General features: G+C 38.9%; 1 protein-coding gene across 2 annotated transcripts in view; it reads left to right on the plus strand.

Annotated features, from left to right (window-relative positions):
* The first annotated feature begins 206 nt into the window (after positions 1-206).
* LOC124110707 (rhodopsin, GQ-coupled-like) overlaps positions 207-18,483 on the plus strand; it is a 29,588-nt gene continuing 11,311 nt past the window's right edge. The window contains exon 1 of one of the 2 annotated variants that reach the window (XM_046470046.2): positions 207-354. The gene's annotated coding sequence lies outside the window, so the exon portion shown is untranslated. Of the gene's footprint in view, positions 355-7,531; positions 8,641-18,483 lie in introns of those variants that run through there. The other variant, XM_046470045.2, reaches the window with a different exon arrangement.

The raw sequence follows: 18,483 nt of genomic DNA on the forward strand, positions 1-18,483 counted from the left end.
TAACAATATCCTCTAAAACTATAATTATACTTCGAATTAGTGCTATATCACACCAAGCAACATACACACACACTACCAATACTACCGTCCTTCTCGTCGTGATCACCTCACCAGTAGCCGGCTTATCTTACAAAGACCTGCAACTTACGTGATGCGAGCATTATCCCTATGCGTGCTGTGAAGTAGACGCATATCATGCATATGTAGAACAGATCAATCACAAGTTTCAGGAGGAATTTCTGTACTGGGCTGTTGAGACTGAACTCGTGACTACACCAGTCACACTACACACAAAGGCGAGCCGTTCTCTTGGAGTAACATGTAGATATAGGTTGGTGGAAAACGAGGAAGAAGGTTGGTATTGATGTTTTGTTTATGACAAATGTGGGTTTGTTAGAAATGTTCCTGCTCGATAAGTTCTACTTGGTTATGTAACTATCGACGACGCATCGTCAGAGGTCTCGTATTTTATATTGGTAAATATCTTTAAATGTTTAACTGTTTTTATATCCCTGTCATACTTGCCCCATCGTCAAGTACAGTAGTTTTAAGTAAACCCCACAGGACACATCCCCGTATAGTTCTCTCGATAAAGTAGCGTCACTGTGGTGGAAAGGAAAATCTCAGAGACAGCTATGTTATGGAAGTTTGTGGTATGGAATGGAATACGAATATTACTAGTCATTACTAGTCCATGCACTTGCATTGGATATAAATATGTGCTTAACAGGTATGTTGAATGATAGTGTAATTAATATGTTTCATCAAAATTGGATATGTAATATTAACAACAGTTCAAGCTATAACCATCATAAGTAACGTTATTCAATTAATTATTGATATAATGCGTCGACACATTTTAAAGGAGTACTATTACGGTTGAGAAATAATGTAGGTAGCTGGTATAAAATTCGATGTATACATGAGATGCGGTGTGTGTGGGCGGAAGAGTTTTTGGTTCTGGGATTCTGTATCGAGATAACATGTTGTTTAAGCTACAACTACAAAATCAGATATTTTTATAATATAATTATGTTTATTGAGGTATGGAGGATGAATATAATGTTATAATTGTATGTGCTACTAAATATTTACAAAAGATATGTGTCACTAATGTAAATATACATACATTTAAAAAGATAATAGCCACAAACGATACTAAAAAATAATCCTTATGCTCTCTCATGCTTTTGAAACAATAAAGTATTTGTATTTTATGTTTAAAATTATGTATATTGCCATTACTAATAAGTGTTATTTGTATATTGGCCTATGGCTTTCATAGTGAATAAGGTATTGATTGGTTGATGTCTTAGATTGTAACGTATGTTCGTGGAATATGACCATAAACTCAATATTGCTACACTCAATCAATATAGACAGCCATGCTAGAGAATACGTTTTAGAACAATCCATACGGTCATCTTGTATTGGAATTATATCATATAATTTGAGTTTCAACGGCCATCCTGCTTAGCAAATTCACTTTAAAATCATAAAGGTTACCATACTATTTTTACAATCTGTCAATAATTAAATCAGCACTTTCAAAGTTGAAACGTTCTGAGATAGTATACAGATAATGACACGCCGGTGCCGGTATAGCTTTTGGTATCGTGTCATCTGAACAGAATTTTATTTCAAGCTATCGGACTTCCATTCACTGGGTTGTTCTGTGTCCACATGTTTCCCAGTGAACGTTTTACTTTTTGTTTCATGAAGTCTCAATATCTTTTGCCGGTTTTCATAAAATGATTTTTTGCAACTCACAAGGGCCTTCCTTGTGTTGCCAACTCGTTATCTGATACCTGCGGTGTGCTGTAGGCGTATTTCGACCCCTTGATTAAAACTTGAACTCTGTGTACTTTCCGCGATCGACGGCCTTTGATACAGATACCAATTCAGTGCAGAGTCTCCGATCTCCTCACCCAAATATCGCCATGAAGATAACAAAGTTTTGGGTATAAGGGGCATATGTACATGTATGGAGTGAGCTCTATTTATTATTTAAGAAACAACTGGGTATCATTCTTATGGTATGAAATGGCTTCGTTTAAGTTTTGTTTCTATCCCTGACCATCTTATATTCGTGCTGCTATTGATCTGATCATCTAGTAATTCGTGTTTATGCATCTTGTAGTTTTCTACATCAACGAATCTATATATCAAACTTAGACTGAATCGTTGAATTTATTTTATACACAGTGTAATCACAAAAAAAAGGATTGGGAACAAGTTATCAGGACTTTGTTTCCTTTCTCCCTAAATACTACTCAAAAGAAGTCATGAACACAAATTTGGTGTTCTTAAACTTGTTTTGAGTAATATATTTACAAGAATCCTTGTTTACAATTATATCAATAAACGACAGCAAAGAAAGAAGATAAATAAAGCAAAGTATTGACATTAACATTCGCTCAACACGTTTTGTTTTCTTTATACATGTATGTACACCCTTATGTTTGTTGACATGATTAGGGAAAGGTGTTTTGCCATCTAGAAGCAAGTCAATATTACCTTGACATCTTTAACATAGAATAGTGTGTGTATCAATTCGTTTCTTGTTAACTGAAGAGAATGTACATTTATTGAAAATATTAATTGATTTTCACAAGGGTTGTGACATGGGATATAATTTTGAGCAAGGTATGAATTATTTTCTAAATAAATAATTATTTAAGGTACTTGCGCAATGTCTTAATTGTGTATGCCTAATCTCAGTATCCTGGGATTCTATGTGTTCAGTTATCTAGGATGTCACAGAAAATATGTTTTTCGTTTCTACGTTTAAGTTCATCAAGACTGAGTGGTGTTGGCTTCAATCACATCATCTTGCAGCTTGCATTGAGTCATCTTTGGGTTTCACCGCTTGCAATCACATCATCTGTCACGTTGCATGTTGGGTTTGTGCGTGTGCGAAGGTCTTAACTATTACCATGAATCATATTAGACTTTTACGTGTGCAATGACCTTAAGTATTGTATTGAATCAACTGTCCGGTTTCTACGCGTGTGAAGATCTCACGTGCGATGAACTCGCATGTGACACTGAATCGTGATAGGTGTTTATGTGTACAATGACCTCGCATGTGACACTGAATCGTGATAGGTGTTAAGTGTGCGGTGACCTCGTATGATACACTGAATCCTGATAGGTGTTTATGTGTACAATGACCTCGCATGTTACGCTGAATCGTGATAGGTGTTTACGTGTGTGATGACCTCGCATGTTACACTGAATCGTGATAGGTGTTTATGTGTACAATGACCTCGCATGTTTCGCTGAATCGTGATAGGTGTTTATGTGTACAATGACCTCGCATGTTACACTGAATCGTGATAGGTGTTTACGTGTGTGATGACCTCGTATGTTACACTGAATCGTGATAGGTGTTTATGTGTACAATGACCTCGCATGTTACGCTGAATCGTGATAGGTGTTTATGTGTACAGTGACCTCGCATGTTACACTGAATCGTGATAGGTGTTTAAGTATGTGATGACCTCGCATGTGACACTGAATCGTGATAGGTGTTTATGTGTACAATGACCTCGTTTATTACACTGAAGGATTTAAGTGATGATTTCCAACTGAGCGACTCAGTTAATTTTCAGCATCTAGGTTTCCATATCAAGCACCATCTCGGGACGTGTGGGATTGAATGGCTGGTCTTTCATCTTCAGTGCTACAGTCACAAGAGCATAAGCATAATATGATCACTTGAATTACACAAAGGGTTTGCTGGAGACAGACAACTTTTTCTGTCACTGCTATAAGTCATTCATTCTATGGTTTGGACAGAAGGAGCCAAACGATGGCATTAGGGCATCAAGTGAAATTTGTTGTAAATCCCGAGGCAATTACTCTTCTTTCAGACTACATCTGTACTTCTGAAATGATGTATTGTTGTATGTACCATGAACGAGATAGTGGCGTTGAGGCTAGTGTAACATTACAGGGAGCTGCAACATACAAGGCATTATATGTGTTGAATATGAGAAGCACATATCTGTAATTCGAAACTGCCAAGACGAAGGTCTCCATGTACGTCTGTGTATCAGACATGAGGAGCCCTAGTTCGGGTTTAAATTCTACGTGTGTGTATCAAACGGGACATTTGATAAGTGTTTAAAGTGTGTGTGTGTGTGTGTGTGTGTGTGTGTGTGTGTGTGTGTGTGTGTTTTAGACATGGGAAGGCTTAGTCAGGGTTTAAATTCTGTGCATATTAGACATGTGGCTAGACTGGGGGTTAGAATCTTTATATTCGTATGTGTATCAGACATAGGCATACACCAGTGTTTAGATTCTCTATATACGTCTGTGTATTATATATCAGGTCTGGTCAGTAGGTACATGGATACTTTCTATATACGTCTGTGTATTATATATCAGGTCTGGTCAGTAGGTACATGGATACTTTCTATATACGTCTGTGTATTATATATCATGTCTGGTCAGTAGGTACATGGATACTTTCTATATACGTCTGTGTATTATATATCAGGCCTGGTCAGTAGGTACATGGAGACTCTCTATATACGTCTGTGTATCAGACATGAGGCAAGATCAGGGTTTAGAATCGCTACAGAGAAGGCTAGTGAAGTTGTGCTGAATCATTGACGTGGCCTCCATTAACCCTGCATCAAACTGGATATCGCCTGTCGTTTTGCCCAAGCGGAGGGCTTTCAGTACAGTGACACTGATGATAACCGGAATGTTTGAGTTTGTATTTCGGAACACATTTGAGGCATTTAGGGTACCCGAAGTAATGTGTGAGTTTATGAAGCCAAACAACCAACTCCCTCTTCAGATTAAAGCAAGGATCAAAGTATCTTCTTATTCATGCTATGAAACAAATTTCTTTTCTAAGAACTTTTATTGAAGACATGAATATATCATAGAATGAGGTGTCGTTGAGAACACCGAGAAGCTACACATTTACATTTAAACACTGTTTGTTCGTGTCTACTTGCCTAGTTTGAGACAATCAAGCGATCGGCTTGCGTGGTGCAAAGGTTATTGCGTAATTTGCGACTGGGCCTCTCGAGTGTTCGTGTGCAATTCAACCTTAGCAGTTGCAATATGAGACTAGACGGTCTTAAAGGATCCTGGTACCACCGAGACGTTTAAAACCAGTGAAGCCATTCCCTGAAAGCTGGGTGACCAATCAACCAACGTAACTGCCTTTCCTTCAGCGAGGAGGGAAATGTATTTTTAGTTTAATGCTTGATTTATTTATGCTTCAAGTAGCTCACGACATTGTTCTCAGGTTTACTAATCAAGGTGAACATTTACGTCTGTCAGCGACTAGTGATACTGAGTTTGTGCAGACACTGGTAACACCGATTTGTTCACGTAGATGCATCTATTCCTTTAAGTTGTCACAGGCCCCATTAGAATTGCGGGGAAGAAAAGGTCACCAATACACCATGTCGACTTATGTTAATGCTTTATTACTGTTAGGCACCAAGACCTTGAAAGGATGTATTCGTGAAAATATCATCGTGTATACGTGATAATATCATGTATTAATTTCACGAATGCACGCTGGTCTTTCTCTGGCATAAATAATTCAACAATCATGAGCATCAGCAGGAAAAGTGTCCTCTGGCCCTTTGTTTCAAAGACACTTACGCGCAACACTTCCACGGGTGCTCAGGCCACAAGTTTGCCCCGTGCTGACTTTACGAATGGTCCAACACTTTCTTATGTATGGGGTGTGGTTTTCCAGGGTATTATTACCTCGAGAAATACAAACTTAGGACAGCAGGATGACGTCACAATAATTACTCGCAACTGGTATATTGTTGATTGTAATACCTTAAATACGTATTAATATTATCTTAACAAAAGGGAATAATTGTCGGAGACTTGGGATTAAGTTACACCTGCTAAAACTGTGAAACAGTTTAGATGACATTACTAGAACACGCATGTGTGGGATGGATTTCTTTCCATGTAATATGTATGTGAATATCAAGTTTCCAGTCTGAATAACGTGACTTGAAAAGTCAATGATATGGTAGTCTTGCACATTACGTTCTGTGTGTTTTATCAGATCGTCTCAAGAAGCATGCAATGTTGCGCCAGCTGTCACTTCAGATCTTGTTACTTAATAGACATGTGTGGAGGAAATTCTGTCCATTGCTTGTGATCGCGTACATGTGACAACCACCTGCATTTAACATTTAAAGATCAATAGAGGATGTATTCTTGCACGTCTCGTTCAGTGTTGGGGGCACGGGTGGCCCAGTCGTCTAAGGCGCCGCGATTCGCTGTGCAGAGTTGCGTCCCTTGGGTACGCCAGAAACCTATGATTTTGGGTTCGAATCGCGGTTCGCCCCGGTTATGTTTCTAGGTTTGTCAGCACCATACCCGTGCTCGTGGGTTTCACCGAAGTGGTAAACGTCTGAGACCTGCATCACATCGGCCTTTCCTCCCACATTAAGCTGACACTGCGTGATATGACTGTAATACTGTTGAAAGCGGCGTTAAACCCAACCCACTCACTCACTCGATTTGCATCTCATCGGGCTTTCCTCCCACATTAAGCTGACACTGCGTGATATGACTGTAATACTGTTGAAAGCGGCGTTAAACCCAACTCACTCACTCGTTCAGTGTTACTGGATATACCCCGTCACGGCACCTATTGCCAAACAGGACCCGTGAAGATCCGGGTTGACAATAGGTCTTCAGCAGCCCATGCGTGTCGTAAAAATTGACTATCGGAATCGGATGGTCAGGCTCGCTGACTTGATTGATGCATGTTATACTGCGTAGATCGATGCTCAGGATGTCAACCAGTGCATTGTCTGGTCCAGACACGATATTTTAAAGACCGCCGTCATATGGTTTGAATATTGTTGAGTGTGGCGTTAAACTACAAACAAACAAACAAATAATGCCACACAGTCTGTTGCTACTACTGCTGTCATTATCAGTATAACAAAGCTAGTTCTCGTCGAAATATATGGCTGAAATAATGCCGACATGACGTTAAATTTCAACTCACTCATTACTAGTATATACATGATTGTATCATGTGCATTGAAATCCTATATTGTTACTGTTTTTTTCGAAATGGGGAAGGGAGCATAATTATTTAGAATACATTTTTAGTTGGGTTATAGCTACAGTTTGACATTCCTGTTGCCGATCACCACACATCTGGTCTCCGGCACATATGATCTTATAAAATGGGAGGGAATCCTTGACCCCTCAGTGTGTAGACTTGAACATATGGTTCTGTTGTGTTTCTTGATTCCCAATGCCACGATGTCCAATCCTCCAATGTCCCTCCCCGCTGTATGTATTTTGGTTCGTCCCTCCCCGTGGTGGTATCGACCTGGCACTGAGCGGCGAACTGGGCCAACACTATCTCCTGTACGTGAAGGAGGAGAGGGCCGGAGCATGATGGGAGTATTCCTAATCTCACAAGACAAGAGATAGCAAACAATTGTACGTTGTTAGACGCTTCTCACATTGTTTGTGGAGTAGCTGAACAGCCCAACTGATTGAACGTCTCATGAAAAACGGTGATCGATACATATTGCTATTGATCACAAGACTGCTCAACAGTGGACGTTTGTCCCACACAGATTCCACTATCTTATGACAAAAATACGGTTAACGTATAGATTCTATACTTTACAGACTATTTCCACCAAGTGCACCAATGACAAAATTGATATCTTAAATGCAGTCCCTGAAATTTGCCATATGTTTCTCTGCTGCGATGTTTGGTGCAGTATGTTTACATTTGTCTTCTGTTGGTTATTTTAAACACACAATAATGTTTACCGATGTTATCCCTCAAACTATTTCAAAGCTGGTTTCGGAAAGCCGAACGTGAGTTTCATCGTATCAATCTTGAACTGAGGATCAGCTAAAACATCAACACCAGATTCTGCAGTGCAGACCGTTGATAAAGAGTTAGTTGTACAATGAGTGTGTGCTGGGATCGGCTACTGCTGGAATGAGGTGTTCGACATTGAGTTTGGTATAACAACAACGTGCATCTTTCATCCAGGTCTTTCATGTGCCAGATCCAGGAGCATGTTGAGATGTCTTCACGGGAGCACATAGAATATGGCTTGGGCAGATTCAACATCACAGTTGAGATCGTCTCGTCATAACGGCCTTCGTCGGGCTGTGAAGGACACGTCGTGAACATTTTCCTTTCATGGTTATCGTACAAAGGATACAGTGCTAGCTACCGTTCACATAGGACCAAGAGTACACGGTTGATATAGGAATACTTCATTTGAGAGTCGTGTGTAACTGTGCGGAGGACACGTCGGGTAAAATCCTACACAGATTGAATATTCCTCCATTTGAAATGTCAGTGTGTATCCTCAGTGATTCAATGAACACTAGAAACAATTTCTGTGTAGTTGACTGCCAATTAAGATATCAAGCTGTATCATTGCTTCATTGGTGCAGGTGGTCGGAGAAAGGTTGTTTTGTATATGAAATGGCAGTGATTTGTGCCATTTTTCATTGCCTGTTCGTTGTGTTTTTAACACAACCAAAGGAGAGTATTACAATGGATATTGCAATGTGAACAATTCGTAGATGACTGTTCGTTATAAAGAGTAGTGTCAAGGCATATTCGTCGAGAGGCGCCAAAAGAGAAGTGTGAGTATTGATATTAGATTTATGTTCAAACTTGCACGGAGAGTTAGGATGGTGTGATCATTTTTATTTAATTGCCATTTTAGGTTGAATTTAGTGGCAGAATTAGGTTGAATTCCGCAGCTGAAACCAGCATTCATGTACTCTGAGAATGGTACAGTGACAACTTTCGGGTCTGTTTTGAACGTTTACAACAATCCTAGTTCTATAGAATAATACATACAGTATGTGAGTGAGTGAGTGAGTGAGTAGGCTTGTACGCCGCTCTTAGCAATGTTCCACAAATGTCACTGAGAGGGACACCAGAAATGGGCTTCACATATTGTACCCATGTGGGGAATCGAACCCGGGATTTTGGCGTGTCGAGCGAATGCTTTAACCACGAGGCTACCCCACCGCTCCCAGTATGTAGTAGTACACGGAAGAGTGAATGAGAGTGTTTTTTTAACGCCGGAGTCATTTTCATCTTCCATATAAATGACTTTCCTCTCAACACACTTTGGTGCAAGAATGTGAAACGAAACTATTTAGTCGTGTGTTGTGCTAACATTACATATTCATAGTTATCTATTTGATAAATGTTATATATTTACGCGAATAACTACATTCTGAAATAGCAAATTTCACGAGACTGCCTCCGATATATCCCTGAATCTCTACTTGCATATTCAAACATCTTCAGAGTTTTACTAACGGCGTACAAGTGCATTAAAGTAAAAAACACCATAAGAATCAAGTGTATTTCGTCTTTTGTATGGCGTATACCTCTATGTCACTAGAAATAGGTACAAACCCATGGAACGTCGTTATTTAAATCCGCCATATTGACTGAGTTAAGTTTCGATACCATAAGAAGTGAGTGCGTAGGAAGCTCTGCAAGACATAACTATATCCATAAGTTTTTTTTATCGACATGATCATTTCCAGGGAATATACATATTCTGTGTGTATTTGTGGTTATGGTTAATGTTGGATTAATAAGTATTAAGCGTAGGTTTAGTTTTATCCATCAAAATGTCATCAATGTAATTTTACAATGTTTATGATGATTATGAATGCAATGTTTCAGAGTTTTTCGTTTGAGCTCTTCAAAATGACAATAAAGCATCCAAGATTTAAGGTTTTGTATCATGGCAAAAAGTCACATAGGTTTCCAAGTCAAACACAAGCAAGAAAAGTCCTCAATCACGAGATACATCTCAATCCCTGAGTAAATGTTTGTTTGTTGTTCAACGCCGCATTCATCAGTATTCCAACTATTTGGCAACGGCCTGTAAATATTGGAGTCTGTAAGTAATCACGGACTACCGGATCCATTAGCTCGCCTCTTACGACCAGCATAGGTTGCCCGGGACCAAGTCTAACCCGGAATCCCAACGGTTACGTGAGTGCATGAGTGGTTGCATGTTGTTTAACGCCGCATTCCGCATTCATCAGTATTCAAACTATATGGCGGAGGTCTGTAAATATTGGCGTCTGTAAGTCATCAAGACCACCCATCCAATAAGTCGCCTCTTACGACCAACATAGGTTGTTTGACTCGTACCCGGAATCCCAACGGGGTATGAGTGAATGACTGCATATTGTTTAACGCTGTATTCCAGTTGTATCACGTTGGTGTCTAAGTCTTGAAACTGAAACTGGACGTTCCCTTTTGTACTTAGTTGCCTCTTGTAACAAGAAATATGCTACTGGGGACCTATCCCACTCCAGGTGGGCAGAGGGGTAGCCCAGTGGTTGAAGCGTTTGCTCGTTATGCCGAAGACTCGGGTTCGATTCCCCACATGGGTACAATGTGTGAAGCCCATTTCTGGTGTCCCCCGCCGTGATATTACTAGATCATTGTTACTGCAAATACGGCGAAAAACCACACTCACTTACTCACCCTGACCCTGGCTATCACGTGAGACCCCGTGCAGTAACGGTGTACATGGCCTTATATTTTCATTCCTTTGCAAACTACTATTGAATACACTCATTAGTTGTTGAAACGAGGAAATTAAAACATTACGAAGCTCGCGGTTGAGAGATCCCTTAGACAATTCAATAACAGTTGCGATGTTTTCATATCCACATGCCGTTTTAACCGAACAATCAAATCGCTTTGGTACATAATTTGAATAGTATGTGCTCGACACATATTCTTTGATAACCACAGTAGGGGTAAACTTCAAATTAGCAATATCTGTCGGCAAGTTACTGACGTTGCTTGTTAGCCACATAAAACTGACAATAGAAACACATGAAACGTGACGTCTGGGTAAAACAATTGGGATTCTAATTTTATCTCTTTAGAGAAAGTAAAGTCATGAAAATGGTACCCCATATGTAGCCAAGAGTCATTTCCTGGTGTCCTCTGATTTGATATGATTATGGCTTGGAGACATTGCTCTTTCACTGCCGACCCGTGAAGATTCCGGGGTAGAATTGGTCTTCAGCTACCCATACTTGCCGTAAAAGGCGACAATGCTTGTCGTAAAAGGCGACTAACGGGATCGGGTTGTCAGGCTCGCTAACTTGGTTGATGCATGTCATCGATCCCAATTGCGTGGATCGATGCTCATGATATCAATCACTTGATTGTCTGGTCCAGACTCGATTATTTTACAGACCGCCGTCATATAGCTGGAATATTGCTGAGTGCGGCGTTAAACAACAAACAAACCAACCAACAACTTTCACTGCCATAACCGTGAGATGCGAGACATTATAGAACATATTTCCATTCCCTGATTCGTAGTGAACCCATGATGTAATGGACAGACACAGGAACACCAACCTGATCTGCTGTGAAACATTTATGCAGTGCGAAAGGATGATTGGTCAACTTGTCTTCCATAATATTGAAAGTAAACTGATCGGTATGGCATCACACCATATGGTCCAAAACATTTGGTGGCCAACAAATTAAGCTGCAACTTTTGGAGGAAGTCATCTGATCCCGAAAATGAATGCTCAAACAAATAATTTGTCCGCAGGTTTTACAAAATCATTGGACGTGTTGGTTGTCCTGAATAGAAATGTACCATGGATCCAAAAAGGAAAACATGTATCTTTTGAAGCACTAACTGAAAAACATAATCCGTCTGAAACGAAATTTCATAAATATATTATATACATACTTCATGTCATTGCATGAGGTTGTGTTACAGTATTGTTATGATTGCTTTTAAAACACGGAACTCTTTATCATCGTGCGGATAACCTAAAATATGCTTTTGAATTATTTCGTTTCATTTTTGGTTTTGTCAAGATTTCAATGGAGGACCTACCGTTCCATTCCTAGACAATCCATTCACAAAAAAATACTGGTGGTCCTTCCTTCATCAAAATATGCTTCTGATGAGACATTTCCTTCCAGTAAACTGCCAACGGATCAACAACTTGCAGTTCCTCATAATTTGTCATCGAATGCGGCTTCATAATACATACCAAATAAAGTCTATTATCAATATTTAATGTTTGATTTGGAAGGCGGAGGTTTGCATGCCATCGCGCCTCTACGGGGAAGAATTCAGCGAGGAGCATTGATTGAAATCACAGACGTCTGTCGTGTTGGTTTATTGCGACCCCATGCAGACCCCTGATCCGAGTGTAGAAATGTCTATTTTCATATCAATAATATAATAAATATGATATATAACCTATACATACCATGCATGCTGTCTATAACGCGTTTTCGATGTCGCGTTTGATAAGAGTTTACCCAATAAATATTATAACATACATTATATGATTTGAATATTAGACCTTTTGAAGTGAATATGAAAGAAAAATATTAAATTATTTGCTGTGCTTGAATTACATGTTCATAGCTATGATTTGGTTTCAAAAGATGAAAACTGATTTGCCTCTGAAAGGTCTCTAACTAAATATAACTAGAAATCAGAAAAGATGTGCTTTTGTCCTCGAGTCCGTTTTGAAACACATCGAATGAGATTCGAACCCGAATGAGGACATTGTTGTGTTTGATAAACTCATGCCTAAATACGCAGAACAACCTAATTTGATTGTAGTGGCCAAAGGGGTTTTCACAATTTCTCAATATAGATTTTAGAGCAGTTTTAACCAGTCCGATATTTAGACTTTAACCGAATAGTGTCCAGCTAGCTTTAACAGATATGTTCAACTGTCAAGTCGTCTGAAACTTTCTGTAATTTGTAATTATGTGCATCGTTTGAAACATGTTCAGATATGTCCTTGGCACAGCCATATCCTTCGGGACATAGAATATAAGTGGCATGATGATAATTGTTTACTTCGATCTCCTTTGCCCAACGTCAGGTGGTTCCTGTTTTCGTGATGTGTCGATGGCAGGATAGTGCCGACGCACAGTGGTAAAACTGACGCACGAAAGTCAACGGTTCAATCCTATGAAGTAAATATCTAAACAATAGGAATCCTAAATAATTTGCTTTGCTCACTAGCATCTCTCCCAGGCGTCATGAAGGATAGATCGAACAAAGTGAATTAGTGTGGTGGAAGACATCAGCTTGATTACAAAGCCACAATCAATATAAGCCAGCTTTCATCTACATCTTCTGTCAGCAACACTTGCATCCTCTACCCTCTCCACAATCAGGCCAATTATTATCTGCCGTCTCTAAGTAATCGTATTTACATGTCAAATAGACATGAATGTAAGAGGTCTAATGTGACAAGACTGATGGCGTCTCCACTGCGATGGTGGTTATAAATTCTGCTTACTGCAATTCATTGAGATAGGAGATTCAGGACACTGTTGACGCTTGTTCCGGGGATACATTTAAGTGTCAGTTAAAAGGAATCGTAATAAATACAATTACTATTTTCATACAGAATATGGTGCTGGATAATGTTTGCAGGACCTAAGCCTAGTTCAATAATGGGGGCAATTAATTCTAACGAGTTATAATGAAGGGTTTTCACTGTGGTAGTCGTTGTTGACTAATGTATTGTGGTGGCCCTGAGCCTATACCCTCAAGCACAGACAAATCATGGTACACTGTAGTAATGACGCTCAGACATGGTAATGTCACCTTCTCGGAAAGCAGGCAGCGCTATATTGCCGTCATGCTGCTGGCTACACCAGAGTACCCTTCACTCTGTAGTGATTGATGGTGAAAGATGTGCCTAGGTTCCGAATGTATGAATAAATAAAACAGAAATGAAAAGGGGACTATAAAGGATTTAGCGGTACCAGTGCCGCTAGTCATTTACGTTTATTCTCTTTCTTTTCAAGCAGGATGCTTGGTGTAAAGAGACACAAGAGGCTGTAAATCAGCTTCAGTTAATTACTCTCCGAGTCGCCTCGCAGGATCTCAAGGAAGACAGACACGAACGTACCAGACATCTATTTACAGATGCATGCAAGGTGCTCTATACAGCATGTTTAAATTATATTTCATATTTACGCTTCGGGTATTATTCATATCGAAACAGACACTTCTAAACTCGGATCAGGGGTTTGCATAGGTTCGCCGAAAACAAACATCACTGGAGTCTGTGATTTCAATCAATGCCCCGGCCTCAAGCCTGCTGAAATCTTCCCTTCAGAGATATAAACCCAACAGCAGATCCCAAACTTGGTATGTTACATCTCAGTGTCAAATCTCCAAATCAGCAGATTAGATGATACATGTGCATCCGTCTTTTGGGTATTGTTGAGTAGCATATTTATGTTGTTAACTTGAACAAATATAAACGTCATCAAAAGTTTACTTCAACTATGGCCAGGCTCTTTTATCCTTTTTCTCAATCGGCAGAGTAGTCAGTCACCATACCGGCACAGTTTGGGCAAGGAAGAATAACTCAATCAGTACAATCTAGACACTGTTAAATTAATAATAATATGAAAACTGGATTCTATACCGGACAAAACCAAACATTATTGATCGCCCTTTTGAAAATCGTATACACAACATGTTTAAATGACCTGCTCGATGAAGAGATACATGTTTTTTTAAATGCGTCATGCGTCTACGTGATTTTGTAGAAAGGATATGTTAACAATATAAATACCACTGCAATCTCACGCCATTGGGGGCCAGTCTAAACTGAGTAATGTGTTGTTTGCCTGTCTTATCATGTATTTGTTGCGCAATGTTGTGTGAATGTAACGGACTCAAATATACACCGTTTCAGAAATTATATTGATATTCTTGCCGAACAAATGTTTTGTTGTTTTATCAGAAGACATTTACAGTAAACTCTGAGACTTTATGTGACCCGTGACCGGAAATAAATTAGGATGCAACAAAGTACACATGGCGTCAACCTACTCTGTTACAGCAAGCCAGACTTGATATTTTTCTGATTTCACATGATTTAATATCATCAGTAAATTCTTCGATATTACCAAGCATTAAATCTGATCATTCTCCCATTACTTTGGCCTTAACATTTTCTATTTTATCATGTGGAACAGGCTTTTGGAAATTCAATAATTATCCTTTACATGAAAGAAAATACATTGAAGTTATAAAGGATACCATCAGATCAACTCTGTTACTGTATCAAGTAGATGTGAGTGAAGGTGTACCAATCATTCTATTGATAACCGTTACTCAAAGAAACCTAGTTATAAATGATTGGAATTCTTCTACGGAGGAAAATATTCTTGAGATAAAAGAAAAAACCTAAATTAGAAACATTAGAATAACGTTTGGATAAGTCCGATGGAATTGAAAACAAAATATTTTACAGGAAATTAATACAGTGAAAAACAAATCACATAATTCACGGTATGATGATCACATCTGGAACTAAATGGATTGAAGACGAAGAAAAGCCAACCAAATACATGTTGAAATTAGAATTTCGAACTTTTCTGAATAAATCCTTCACTGAATTGGAAATAAATGATGGCACTGTTATACCCGCGAGCAGGTACTTAGCGAAACGAAATTGTTTTTACGAAAAACTATACACCGCAAGATTGACAGCAATTGATTTGGCTGATTATTATAAAGACATTAATGTACCAAATTAAACTGAAAATGAATTTCTCACATGAGAAGGAAATTTAACCATTATTGAACTATCACAAGCACCGAAACACACAAATAATGAAAAGGTCCAGATAGTTTAACAACGGAGTTTGTGGAATAATCTGGAAAGATTTAGAAGAGTTTTCACCGAATGATTATGTTGAGGCAACAAAAAGGGTAATTTATCAATTTCACAGAAGCATAAAAGTGCATAAAGAATGAAGTGCATTCCGAAAAGAAATAAACCCCCAAAGTATGTTTACACTTTCCTTATGACAGAATTATTGCTTTAATCTAAAAGTCACCCTCACTCTCAAAATTGAATCATTTAATTTATTTTCTGCCCTCCCATCTCCTCCAAGTACTGGTGCCCACTTCTGGTGTCCACCACCGTGATATTGCCAAAAGCAGCGTAGAACCCCACTCACTCACGTCAAGAACTAGTGAAGATAAACCTTTAAAGATGAATTTCTTATATATATTGAAGGTTAAACCTGATAAATTAAAACGAGGTGTTATGATGTTGACTCCTGAACATGGCAGAATTTAATCCCCGAATCTTAAGGAAATCATCCTCATCACTGAAGTTGAGTTCAGTAAGCAGATTAAATACCGGCAATCTAAAGTGGATTTTGTGCTTCTTAAACAGATTGACCAATGAAGGTCTGGGATAAAGCTTGCAGAATTTTTTGTATATGAATAATGAAATTTATCATATAATGGGCAACGATATCCGTCGGGATCATATGCGGATAGAGATGCAAATATCAAAGGTCAAATAGGGACTACTTTCAGTGTTTACAAACATGTCGTCGCCCTTGTCATTCGGCGATTGTATCAAAATTAACCATCGGGAATCTGGAAGAAACTACTGGGATAATTGCTATCGTTATCAAACAATAGTCTAATATTCTGAATTCTTTTCCACAAGTAAACAGTTGGATTTGGCCGAAATATGTTCTAATTGTTACCTTGTTTCGTTTTGTCGCTGTGTGTACATCTGACTGCACTTCGTAACGTTATGACAAGACAGGCCGACTGTCAAGGTTTCACAGGCTATGGTTAGAGTAGCTTCCCTTTGATAAAGGGCAGTTACTCTATCGGACAGACTGATGGATTGCCGCGAAAGGCAAGTAAAAGCGATCATTTGTGTAGGCAGTTGTTGTTTTGCATTTATGTAGTTACGCCACTATATAAGAAACAGGTTTCAGTTGGAACTATATTGGCTTCTGTCACTGTCCGACTGACACATCACTTACCCTCTTACGTAATATATATTAATGCGCACATTCCTGGGAAACCTGCAATGTTTAGGTAATGTTTGTGAGAGATGGGAAGAGATTTTCGAGCACAGAATTGAAGAATGACATTTTATGATAAAGAGCTTAGCTTGTGTATTTAGGGGTGGTAATATCCTGTATCAGGAATAGACACTATGTATTTTTGCTCGCCAAGGCTTGCTGAGTACAATGGTTATTTTCTAATACAGGATATTTACTATCCCAAAACACACTCGTGTGATATCCGCTATATTCCAACAATACAAATACATTTTGGAAAGATGTATTTTCAGAAATGGCTCGATATGTATTTGTCAACTTGCGCAGAAGATTTCTTTCCAAATTTGATCAACGCTGCTGCGTTTGTAATGTAGAAATAGTGATGTATAAACCGTTATTGTCTGTTTACCTATGAACTGTACAAATATTATATCCTAAACACAAACCTAAGCGCGTTCCTTGTCCAATTATGTTTGACGCGTTTAGGGTTTAAACATGTATAGTATCTAAACATGTTTGGGATTTTATTGAACAGCTTAACATATTTGGATCTAAACATGTATGTGTGTCCATTCTAAACACATGTTATACCGTATAGAACTGTAAATGCGAATTTAAAGAAATTGGCAGTAGTAGTAGTAGTAGTAGTAGTAGTAGTAGTAGTAGTAGTAGTAGTAGTGTTTTTTAGTAATAATGTGCCCGAATAGTGCTTGACTGGACCAGGCGTAGGCACAGCTTATTTGGAAAAAAAATTACACTTTAATTACAAAGATGTTGGCAAAAAAATCGGTAAACAATTTCCGTTTGTTAGCCAAATATGTGTCCATTAATTGGTATATTTGTTGAAAACATGAAGTACTAGGGACTGTCTCAGTCTATAAAACAATTGCAGCAAAATGTTAAACCTCTGGCATATGTCTGTCTGAGAACGGGAACGAACGTAAAGTGCAAAGAAATATGACACTGATTGATGACTGAAACTAAATATAAGCATGCTTTTTTCTCTACTTCCGTGTCCACAAACATTTTACTCAGTGAAATTGGTTTCCAATAAATACGAAAAACGTGCTATACTGAACCGCAAAAGAAACCTCACCCCAAGTAACACTGCATGAAAAGTTGTCATTTAAATATCTGGGTAATTATTGTCAAAGTTTCCAAAATGTACCATTACCTTGTCCGGAAAATGAAATTTGATGATATAAAAAAATAAAAGCATTTGACAATAAAACCGATCGCCCAAACGCATCACGGTAACGGCCATGGTAACCCGATGCACGTGAGTTCCGTGCAAATTGAATTGCACATGCGTTCCCCCTATAAAAATCCACACAGATCGAAAAACATTCATTCGTTACTGACTTGCTACCACAAGCCAAGATTGACAAGAAATCAACGACACCAAGCCCTTGTAAGATTGCAAGCTGGACAAACCGCCCGGCAAGTAGCCTATGCATTTCAAGTCCGCGTAAGGACCATATACAGGCTCCAGCAACGGTTCCAGACCACAAACACTGAAGATGACCGACCACGTAGTGGAAGACCATGGGTCACCACCTGACGTCAGGATTGTCAGATTGAGCGACAGCATCTTCAAG

The sequence above is a fragment of the Haliotis rufescens genome, unplaced genomic scaffold, assembly GCF_023055435.1.
Source record: "Haliotis rufescens isolate VD_foot unplaced genomic scaffold, xgHalRufe1.0.p SCAF_10, whole genome shotgun sequence".
Lineage (NCBI taxonomy): Eukaryota > Metazoa > Mollusca > Gastropoda > Lepetellida > Haliotidae > Haliotis > Haliotis rufescens.